The sequence below is a fragment of the Leopardus geoffroyi genome, chromosome A2 (assembly GCF_018350155.1).
Source record: "Leopardus geoffroyi isolate Oge1 chromosome A2, O.geoffroyi_Oge1_pat1.0, whole genome shotgun sequence".
NCBI lineage: Eukaryota > Metazoa > Chordata > Mammalia > Carnivora > Felidae > Leopardus > Leopardus geoffroyi.
In genome coordinates this window covers 7729686-7741370 of record NC_059331.1, presented here as the reverse complement: position 1 = coordinate 7741370, position 11685 = coordinate 7729686, and positions in this window count along the sequence as shown.

Below are 11685 nucleotides of genomic sequence, written 5' to 3'. Positions count from 1 at the left end.
ATGTTTAGGGAGGTCCCCTACTTCATCCCAAGTACATGTTCCTCCCTGAGGGATGGTCTTAGGGGACACAGGCCCAGATAACCTTCCAGGCCTCAGTATTCCCCAAAGGAACGGGTAACTTTTCCCATCAAGCACTTTCCAAGACGTGAATCCTCAGGAGGTGGGAGTTACTAGGCACGATCGATCGTGGCGATGTGGGTTTAGAGAAGGTACGTGACCTGCTCAGGGTCACACAGCTAGTTAGGGCAGTGCCTGTCTGGATATGATCCTCCCAGCTCCACCACTGGGCCACAGAGAGTATCCTCAACCCCCTCTTTGCCACCGAAGGAGTGGGGAGTGCAGGCTGCCAGCCGCACCCAGAACCAGGAGAAACCCAGATGGGACACAGCTGGGAGGTGGCTTCCTAGCTCAGCTCCAGGGTGACACTCCCCTCTGCCCAGAGGCACAGGGCCCAGCGGCTCCTTTGGAGATAGTTTTGGAACTTTGATGGGGGAACCCAGTCCCTAAGCTAGAGCCCCACCTAGGTCGTCCCAGCACCAGCGCAAACACTGGGGCAGCCCCGGGGGCGGAAGGAGTGGGGCAGACAGCAGCCAGAGGCTGAGGTCTGCACTCCCTATCAGGATTCCCCTCCTCTAACAGTTTGGGGACAACCTCCCTTTGGAAACCCAAGCCCCAGCTGAAGCTGGGAGGACAAAGAGGCACAGGCCAGGCCAGAGTCAGTCCAAAGATCTCCCCCAGATATATACCTGCTTTCTCTACCTTCTTCGGGCCTCTGTTCAACTACCACGTCATCAGAGAGGCCTGTCTTGACCATCTTTTTCTCTTTTGAGTCCCTCTCCAGCTTATCCCCTGGGAGGAGATTATAGGTCAGTTTCTCTGTCTCCCCCAGGAAAATGTGAGCATTTGAAGATAAGACTGCATCTGTCTTATTACTGTGTCTCTAGAACTTCTTTTTGAGTTTATCTATTTTTGAGAGAGAGAATGAGCAGAGGAGGAGCAGAGAGGGGGACAGAGGATCCGACGCAGGACTCAAACTCACGAACTATGAGATCATGAACTGAGCTGAAGTCAGATGCTTAACCGACTGAGCCGCCCAGGCGCCCCCGTGTCTCTCACATCTTAAACAGTACTTGGCATGTTCCCTCTGCAGGGCTTTTCCACCTGCTGGTCCCTCTGCCTGGAATGATCTTCCCATCTTCCCCCACATATGCCCGGGACTCCTCTCTGCTCCTTCTGGTCTACCATAAAATACCACCTTGGGTGAGGCCTCTGGCCACGCGAACATTTCTTGTCCTGCCTGCTTCCTTTGCTAATCTCCAACATGGAGCACATTTTGCTTCTTTATCCTGTTAATTTTCTACCTGCCCTTTAGGATGCCAGTTCTGTGACAGCAGGGACTCGTATAGGTCTTGTTCACTGCTTGGCCCCGGTGCTCAGAACGGTGGTGAGGACACAGCAGGTGCTCAAGAAATGTTTGTCAAATGAGTTGAAGCCAAAACAAATGCTGGCCATTTCACTTAGTGTCAAGTTTATTTTCTGTGAAGAAACTAAAATAGGGGAAGCAACGGCTTCAGGTACTCTGTAGAATAGACTGGTATTGGTGCTCTGACAGGTGAAAAACCCTGAGGCACCAGAGAGGTCAAGTAATCTGACCAGGGTCACACGGCATGTGAGTGGAGGGGCAGGGATTTGAACCCATTCGGTATTTGATTGAAAAATGTAGTCACATCTGATCCTCCTGATCTGAAGATCTAATTTACTGATATCTCTCAAATCTTGGAGACCAGAACAGAACAGACCAACTCACAGGGATGCATAATGATGTTCACCTCCTCTCTCCTTCCCGAGGCTGTTGGATATTAGGGGGTATCAGAATTACCTGGAACAACCCGGTAAAATGCAGATCCTTAAGCTACTAGCACATGAAATGTGGCCAGCGTGATGCAGGAGCTGAATTTTAACTTTTTAGAAAAGTGATTTTATTTTATTTTATTTTTTAATTTAGAGAGAGAGCATGTGCTCGCACGAGGGAGGGAGAGGGACGGGGGAGAGGGAGAGAGAATCTTAAGCAGACTCCATGCTCAGCGGGGAGCCCAACATAGGGCTTGATCCCACGAACCATGGGATCATGACCTGAGCAGAAATCAAGAGTGGGATGCTGGGTGCTTAGCTGACTGAGCCACCCAGGCGCCCCTGGAATATTTCTTTTAATTATGATATCAAGTTATTAGGCTCACCTGCAAATGACAGAAAACACAGAATATTAGTAACTTAAATTGAGAGAGAGAAATTCATTTCTCTCATATAAAAGGATTTGGAAATTGGTCCTGAATAAGGACAGATGCCCACTTACCAGCAGTCTAGGCTCTTCCTATCTACCTCCCTCTCTCTCTCTCTCTCTCTCTCTCTCTCTCTCTCTCTCTCCGTCCATCCATGCGTCCATTGACCTACCTAAATACCTCACCGTGTTTCCTAAGAACAAAGCATTCTCTTATATAACCTTAGTAAAATAATCAAAATCAGGAATCTATACATGTTGATCAGATTTCACCAATTGTCCTATTACTGACCTTTAAAGCAGAAGAAAATCCCAGATCACTTGTTATATTTGGTTGTCTTTTTAGTTTCCTTCAACTGGAACAGTTTCTGAACCTTTCTTTGTCTTTTGTGACCTTGACATTTTTGAAAAATATAGGTCAGTTATCTCATGAGCCAAAGTTGGATGCTTAACCAACTGAGCCACCCAGGTGCCCCATCACTGAAGATTTTTAAGAATATCGGAGGACATCACATCATTTTCTTCGTATATACTCCACTTTTTATCTTTAGAAGAAAGCAACACTTTTTTTTTTTAACTTAACCACAATACCATGGTTGTACTTATCAAAAGTATCAATCAGCGTTAAAATTTCCCTGACTGTCACAGCTTTTTTTTTGTTTTTTTTTTTTGATGTTTTATTTATTTTTGAGAGAGAGAGACAGACAGAGTGTGATCGGAGGGGGGGAGGGGGCGGGTAGAAAGAGAGGAAGACACAGAATCTGAAGCAGGCTCCAGGCTCTGAACTGTCAGCACAGAGCCCAATGTGGGGCTGGAACCCATGGACCGCGAGATCATGACCTGAGCCGAAGTCTGACACTTAACCGACTGAGCCATCCGGGAGCCCCTCAGCTTTCTTTTTTAACATTTTACTTGTTTGAGTCAGAATCCAAACAAAGTCCCCTCATGACCTTTGGGTAATGAATCTCCAAAATACTTTTTTTTTTTTCTTCAACGTTTATTTATTTTTGGGACAGACAGAGACAGAGCATGAACGGGGGAGGGGCAGAGAGAGAGGGAGACACAGAATCAGAAACAGGCTCCAGGCTCTGAGCCATCAGCCCAGAGCCTGACGCGGGGCTCGAACTCACGGACCGCGAGATCGTGACCTGGCTGAAGTCGGAAGCTTAACCGACTGCGCCACCCAGGCGCCCCCAAAATACTTTTAACAAGCTTTCCTTGTGAAACCAATTTAACCTTGTTTAACCAGGTTTAACAGTTTCCTTTCTTTTCTGTTTCTTTCCTTCCTTCTTTCCCGTTTCTTTCCTTCCTTCTTTCCTTCCTGCCTTCCTTCTTTCCTCCCCCCTTTCTCTTCCCCACCTTACTTCTTTCCTTCCTTCTTTCTTTTCTCCCTCCCTCCCTTCCTAACTCATTTGTTGAAGAAACCAGGTTGTTTGTCCTGGAGTCCTGGAGAGTTTCCCGTAGTTTGGTATGGGTTGATGGCAGCCCCTTATGTCATTTAATATGTTTCCTTGTCGGATTCAAGATTGGTATCTTGGTTTCAATTTTGATAGGTAGCTGGAAACTTCCATTAGGAAGACATGATGTCTAGCTGTCTCTCTCTTTTGCTGATAACAAAGACTGATCGGGGTGTTCAGATGCCATCAGCCTGATCCTTCCTTTATCAGTTCCCCAACCAGGGGCACGTGGGTGGCTCAGTTGGTTGAGCTCCCACTCTTGATGTCCCTCAGGTCATGATCTTGTGGTCCTGGGATCAAGCCCTGCATCCGGCTCCGCCCTGAGCATGGAGTCTGCTTGAGATTCTCTCCCTCTCTCTCAAGATAAAGAAATGAAAACTTGAAAAAAAAGATGTCACGATCTTTCCCTGAATATCTTGTCTGGAATAGTTAAAGCTATCAAAAAAAGGGAAATGAAGTTGGGTGGGTAGGTTTCACTTTTAGTGGTGATTGTGGCATAAGTATTAAGGATGCAAACTACAAAGGCAGAAAAATCAGATTTCAGTCTCAAATGCAACAACTGACAGCACAAGCAGACTTTGGACAAATCACCTGACAAGCCTCCGCTGGTTTCTTCATTTGTAAAATGGATATGTTAATAATCCCAACTTTGAATGTAAAATGGTACTGCCACTTGAGAACACAGTTTGGGGAGGCCTGGGTGGCTCAGTCGGTGAAGCGTCTGACTTCAGCTCAGGTCATGATCTCGCGGTTTGTGAGTTCGAGCCCTGCATCAGGTTCTGTGCTGATAGCTCGGAGCCTGGAGCCTGCTTCAGATTCTGTGTCTCCCTCTCTCTCTCTGCCCCTTCCCCACTTGTGCTCTGTCTCTCTCTGTCTATCAAAAATAAATAAAATGTAAAAAAAAAAAGACACTTAAAAAAAAGAAGAAGAGAGAAAGAAACTCAAGTTCTCAAAATAAATGTTGAGTGTTCTTTTTTATTCCTGCCTTCAGAGATCTTACATTCTAGGAGGGGAGACAGACCATAAAAATAAATATATAATCCAATGTTAGAAAGTTTCCATTATGGAAAAGAGTATGCAGGTCCCTTATGAGATTAAAAATAGAATACCATATGGTCTAACAATCGCAGTTCTGGGTATATATCCAATGGAAATGAAATCACTACCTCGAAGAGATATCTGCACTCCCATGTTTATTGTAGCCCTATTCACAGCAGCCAAGATATGGAAACATCCTGTTTGTCAAAGGATGAATGAATAAAGAAAATGTGAGAGACATACATATGTTTGTGTGTGTACTAAATATGTGTTACAGATATATCTACAAATATGAATTACATAATATAAAATGTGAGAGAAATACATTCACACATACATAATCACAATGGAATATTATTCAGCCATCAGGAAGGGAATCCTGGGGGGCCTGGGGGGCTCAGTCGGTTGAGCGCATGACTTTGGCTCAGGTCACGATCTCTGGTTTGTGAGTCCGAGCCCCGCATCGGGCTTGCTGCTGTCAGCGCAGAGCCCGCTTCAGATACTCTGTCCCCCTCTCTCTCTCTGCCCCTCCCCTGCTCATGCTCTCTCTCTCTCAAAAATTAAGAAGAAGAAGAAGAAGGAGAGGATCCTGCCACTTGCAACAATATGGATGAACCCGCAGGACACCATGCTGAGTGAAATAAGCCTGACACAGACAAATACCGTATGATCTTGTGTATATGTGGAATCTAAAAGAATGGAACTCACAGAAGCAAAAAGTAGAATTGTGGCTTCCAGGGGCTGGGGAGTGGGGGAAATGGGGAGATACTGGTCAAAGGGTACAAACTTTCAGTTATAACATGAACAAGTTCTGAGGATCTGATGTACAGAATGGTGATTGTAGCTAATACTGTATCGCACAGTTGGAATTTGCTAGGACAGCAGTGTTCTCATTACACTCCAAAATAATAACTAAGTGAGGGGCTGGACATGCTAATTAGCTGGATTGTGGTAATCATCTCGCAGTGTGTACGTGTATCAAATCCTCACGTCGTGCGCTTCAAATATATGCAATTTTTGATTATTGATGATGCCACGATAAAGCTGGGGAAAACTTGCTTCTTAAACTTTCACAAGTGGGGAGCTTGTGAAAAATACAGTTTCCTGGGACCTACCAGGTCTGGAAGAATCTGATGCCAGGGCCCAGGACTCTACATTTTTACCCTGTGCTGCTCCTGATGTGACCCATCCGTGACTTCCAATTTTCAAAATGCTGGTTTGGAGGCTGTAAGATACCCCCCCCCCCCCCAGGAGATACGGCTCAGGCAAGGCCATTACTTTGTTCTGTTCTCATCCAGGGTGGTTCCACACCCTCAGGGGATGTATGACAAAGTCTGGAGACATTTTTGGTTGCCCCCTACCTGAGGGCGGAGGTGCTACTGGCGTCTGGTGGGTAGAGGTCAAGGATGTGGCTGGTCTTCCTGCAACGTATAGGACAGTATCCTGTAACGAAGGATCATTCGGTCCCAAATATCAGCAGTGCCCGGATTGAAGCAAATGCTCTCCTCGCTCCTTCTGCTTGATGAGCTGGTTCAAGACTCCTAGGCTACAGTTGGGAGTGTGAGGAAACTTAAAAAAAAATGTTTGGTTTATTTGAGAGAGAGAGAGAGAGAGAGAGAGAGAGGAGGGGCAGGAGAGGGAGACACAGAATCCGAAGCAGGCTCCAGGCTCCGAGCTGTCAGCATGGAGCCCCGACGCGGCGCTCGAACTCACAAACCGCGAGGCCATGACGTGAAGTCGATGCTTAACTGACTGAGCCACCGTGGCACCCCGGTGTGAGAAAACTTCTAGAGGCACCCCCAGTGCCCTAATTGGAGACTGTCTGGTCACCTCTCTTTGCCAGGTAGTTTCAATGACTTAGCGATTGCCTTTGGAGAGGCAGTTGCGGTTAATTAGTGGTCATTTCCAGGAAGGAGCTGTTTCACGTGAAGTCCCTCTGATTTAATGGCCAGGGCAGGCCCAATTCTCATCCCTGCTCAGCGTAGCGAGGAAGATTTTCTTTGCAGTTCTAGAGCGGACACTGTGTGCTTTCACTTTGTGCGCCACGAGGTGGGTCATTCCCCAGGGTCTGTCCGCTGTTTTCCTTTAGGGTCTGGTGGGCTATCATGGGTGGTAGCCATGGGACTCAGGCAGGCTAAAGAAGGCTGCGGTGGACCGAGGGAGGCAAGGCAGGATTTGAGTGTCTTAGAAGGAAGGAAGGAAGGAAGGAAGGAAGGAAGGAAGGAAGGAAGGAAGGAAGGAAGGAAGGAAGGAAGGAGGCCCAAGCTTGAAGTGGGTTAGAGAAGTGGGGAGAAGTACTCTAGTGATTTACATAAATAGAATCATGCGGTCCGTCCTCCTCTATGCCTGATTTCTCTCACGTGTTTTTGAAACTTGTCTGTATTTTTGCATGGAGTAAGAGTGCTTATTCTCAATACTGAAGAGCAGGGTTCTGTAAACTGTAGTTTGCAGGCCAAATCCCCCCCCCCCCCCCCCCCCGCCCAGTCTGTTTTTGCGGAAACTATAAGCTAAGAATGGTTCTTACAACGTTTGATTGTTGGGGAGAAAAAGAACAACATTTTGGGACATGTGAAAATAGTAGGAGATCATTGAAATTTCAAAGTGTCCATAAATAAAGTTTTATTGGAATATAGCTGTGCTCACTCAGTTACATAATTGCCGAGGGCTGTTCTTTGCCACGGACGAATTGAGTTGTTGCAACAGAGACTATGACCCACTTGTCCTAAAATATTTACTATCTGACACTTCCCAGAAAAAAAATTGTGACCCCTAGGTTTAGTATTCCATCATATAATACGTAACTGTCTGTTTTACTATCGTTAGACGTTGATGTGGTCTTCAGGTTTTAGCTAATGCGAATAAAGTTCCTATGAATATTTCTGTACGTTTCCTTTGGTGGATAGAAGCATTTACTCCAGGAGTGGAATTACTGGGTCATAGGGCAGGAGTACATTTAGCTTTAGCAGACATTGGAAAATGATTTTGCAAAGTGGCCATACCATTTTGGACTTCTCTAGTAGAGAGTTTTGGTCTTGCTAACACTTGCAACTTTTTCCTTTCTTTTCATATTAGTCATCCTGGTGTGTGTGTGTGTGTGTGTGTGTGTGTGTGTGTGTGTAAGCTAACATTGCATTGAGGTTTTATTTTGCATTTCCTTGATGACTCATGTTGGGCAGCTTTTCACAGGAGTCTTGGCCATTTGGATATCCTCTTTTGTGAAGTGCCTATTCAGCTCTTGTCCACTTAAAGCTCCAGACCATTATTTTTTATTAATTTGAAGGCATTCTGTGTGTATAGCAGATAGGAATCCTTGGTCGGTGAACATCTATCTATGGCTTGTCTTCTAGTGGTATCTTTTGACGGACAAAAAAATCCTCTTAATCCAGCCTAAAATGTTCTTTTATGATTAATGTACTTTATGTCCTGTTAAACAATTGCCTATCCCCAAGTCCCAAAGATGTCGTATGTTTTATTTTAAAAACTTTCTTGACTTTGCTTTCCTATTTAGACCTGGAAGTCATCCGGAATTGAGTTGTGTATATGGTGTGAGGTAGGGATCAAGATTTACCTTCTTCCATTTAACCATTCAGTGGGTCCTGCATCATGTACTGAAAACACCAGCCTTTCCTTGCTGTTTTGCCAGTTGTTTTTATTTGACATAAATAACCACATGCATTCCAGAAAAAGCAAAATAAAAAAAAAAATCTTAGAAAAACTCCTTTTCCTGCCCAAAGCTCCTACCCTGCTAGTTAACATTCCTTATCTCCAGGAAGTTAACCATTTCTTGTTTCTTTCCCAAGGTTTTATGTATAAACAAGTAAGTACACAGAATTCTCTCCACTTTTTTGCATAAGCCGTATCACACTATGCATTCTGTTCTACATATTTTTTTTCCTAGTAGCAATTAAACAGAAAACTCTAAGGTATTAAATGGAAAAATATCCCTTTTGTTGTTGTTGTTGCTGAGATCTGTCACTGTGTGAATAGAATACGTCTTTAGCTTGATTTCACTGATGGAGAACTAGGTTTTTTCCAGTCCTTGGCTACAGACAAAGCTTAGTGAATAGCTGTGTCCACTTCTCATTTTGCACATGTGAGTGAATCTTGTGAGAAATTCCTGGAACTAGAATAGCTGAATAAAAGGGTGTATACATTTGTCATTTTGCTGAATGTTTGCAGACTAAACATTTAATGTTTGGGGGAAGGGAGGAAAGGCATCACACCCTCACCTATGCAGGGTTCTATGAACCCCCCTTTTTTTTTTTTAAGTTTTTTTATTTTGAGAGACAGCACAAGTGGGGGAGGGGCAGAGAGAGCGAGAGAAGGAGAGAGAAAATTCCAAGCAGGCTCTGTGCTGCGCCTGACATGGGGCTCCATCTCCTGGCGGTAAGATCATGACCTGAGCCAAAATCAAGAGTTGGACACTCAACCGACTGAGCCACCACAGTGCTCCCCTTTTTAAGCATGCATGTTTATTTATTTTTGAGAAAGAGAGAGGGGAGGGGAGGGGAGGGGAGGTAAGGGAGGGGCAGAGAGGGGGATGGAAGACCCAGAGCAGGCTCAGCGCTGTCAGCACAGAGCCCGACTCAGGGCTTGAACTTCTGAGCTGTGAGATCATGACCTGAGCTGAAGTTGGATGCTTAATTGACTTATTCACCTGGGCACCCTTCCACACCCCTTTTTAAAGTAATCTCCGTGCCCAGCGTGGGGCTCAACTCACCCTGAGATCCAGTAGCATGCTCTACTGAGTGAGCCAGCCACGTGCCCCTCCATGAGTCTCTATTGTGTGCCAACTATATCCTGGGCACTTTGCTAGGTATTGGGCATAGGGGGGTATGACTGACCTAAACCATCACCCCCAAAATATGGGATCACCAGCTAAGGTAAGGGCTCTAAAAGAGCTGTGGTTCTCAGAGCCTCCCAGACATCTGTTGGGCTGGGGGAGATCAGGAAAGGCTCCTCGAAGGAGGTAATGGTTGAGCCAAAGTAGAAAGAATGGATTAAAGATTTTCCAAGCAGGAGAAGTGGGTGTGTGGAGCAGCAGGGCTTTCCAGGCCAAGGGAACAGCAAATGCAGAAACCTTGCAACAATGGCCTATGGTTGTATCACAAAAGCCCCACAGTCTAGTGGCTTAGAACAACACCCATGTACTATCCTTCTCAACCCAACTGTGAGTTAGGAATTGGGCAGCAAAGTGAGTCGTTGCAGCTTGAGGGCTCTCCTACGTTACTGTCAGGTATTGCTGGGGCTGGAATAGCCACTTCCGGAAATGGCCTGCTCCCATGGCTGGCTGATTGGTTCTTCTTGCCCTGCCCCCGCCCCCCCCTCCACCCCCACAAGGCTGCTTGAGCCTCCTGACAATATGGCTGTTGGCTTCCCCCGCAAGAAGAAAGTGGTGCTGCAACGCATCTTATGACCTAGCCTCAGAGGTCCTGTACGTTCAGTTCTACATTCCTTTGGCCCTGGCTCCAAGTGGGAGAGGACCCCCCCCACCCCCGCAAGAGGATGAATACCAAAAAGGCAAAGGATTTTGGGGGCCCTCTTGGAGACTGGCTACCACTGGAGACTGGCAGGAAAGGGCTGGGAATGACCAGATGTGGCTCAGCCGGGGTGAGCCAAGGAGTTATGTACCGCAACAGCTGACGTGGGTGGGGCTAAGTGCATGGGGTTGGGTTGGCCCTAAGAGCACAGACACGCCATGGGGTAGGGAGGAGGTGACCTGATCAGATGGATTCTGAGAAGAGCCCTCCCACTGGAGGGCTGAGTGGCAGCCCGGGAAAGAGGCCGGGCAGGCATCCGGGAGAGAGGTGAGGATGACCTAGGTTGGAGGCGGTGGCCTTGGGGGAGCAGATCGGCACACTGATTCAAGAGCTGTTGGAAGGAAAAACCTGCTGAGCTTGGTGGCAGGCCTCCTGTGACCCCAAACAGAAAGCCGTCTGCCTGTTCAAGGTCCCTGCAAGGAGCAAGCGGGTCCGTCCGGCACACTCCTGAGTTGGTTTCCCCGGCTCGGATTCCCGGCCACTTGAGCCCAGAGAGCGTGCTTGAGAGACCTACCCCGTGGGTCCCTTCCTGCCTGGCCCCTGTCTGGGGTGAGTGGCAGAGTGTCCCTTTTGAAACCTGGAGCGTCAGTGCCACCGCCTGAGGCTCTTGCTGGGCCTGGCACCAAGTGAGAGCTCAGCAGCCGTGACTAATTCCCCAGCATGTGGGGTGACTCAGCTCTGGCCTTCTGGCTCAGAAGGCATGTGGCTCAAGGCATGTGGCCGTCCCTCCAGCAGCCCTGGCACTCGGGGTTGCCCTGACCTTGGTTGGGCTGACACCTAGCCTCTCCTGGCTTCTGGAGTGTGGCCCTCCCGCTGACGGCTGGAATGTGGCCTGGAAAGCAGGGGGTTCAGGCCTGTTAAGTCTTTCTCTTGAGGTGTTTATGAACGCTACTTTGGAGGTTGAGAGGCGGAGGTGGCTGAATGCCAGCAAGAGCTGAACCTGGTTTCTTCTGGAAGTTCCATTTGCTTCTCTCAAGGGAGGAGCCCATTTTTAGGTGCGGGAAGGGTCTCCAGGTCACTCTGGAGGTGCTTCGAAGCCATAAGTAGCACTTGGGCAAATCTATGTCCCTGAGCCCTTGCCTGGTCTGTAAGGCAAGTTGAATCCTCCCTCGGCAAAGGGATTGTGAAAAGAATCCTCTGAGAGGGGGCCTCCACTAAATGCAGCTGCTCTCCTGTGAGCCGAGGTCCCTGACAAAGACTCACGGTCTATCTTCTCTCTTTCCCCTGTCCCGTGAGCACCCTGTTTCCTCAGGGGTGTTAGGGGCCCAGATGCTGGCTTCTGGCCGGTTTACATGGCCCGATTCACCTGTTGGTGAGATGGTCTTCCATCGGGGCGCCTGGGTGCGCAGTCGGTTAAGCGTCCGACTTCAGC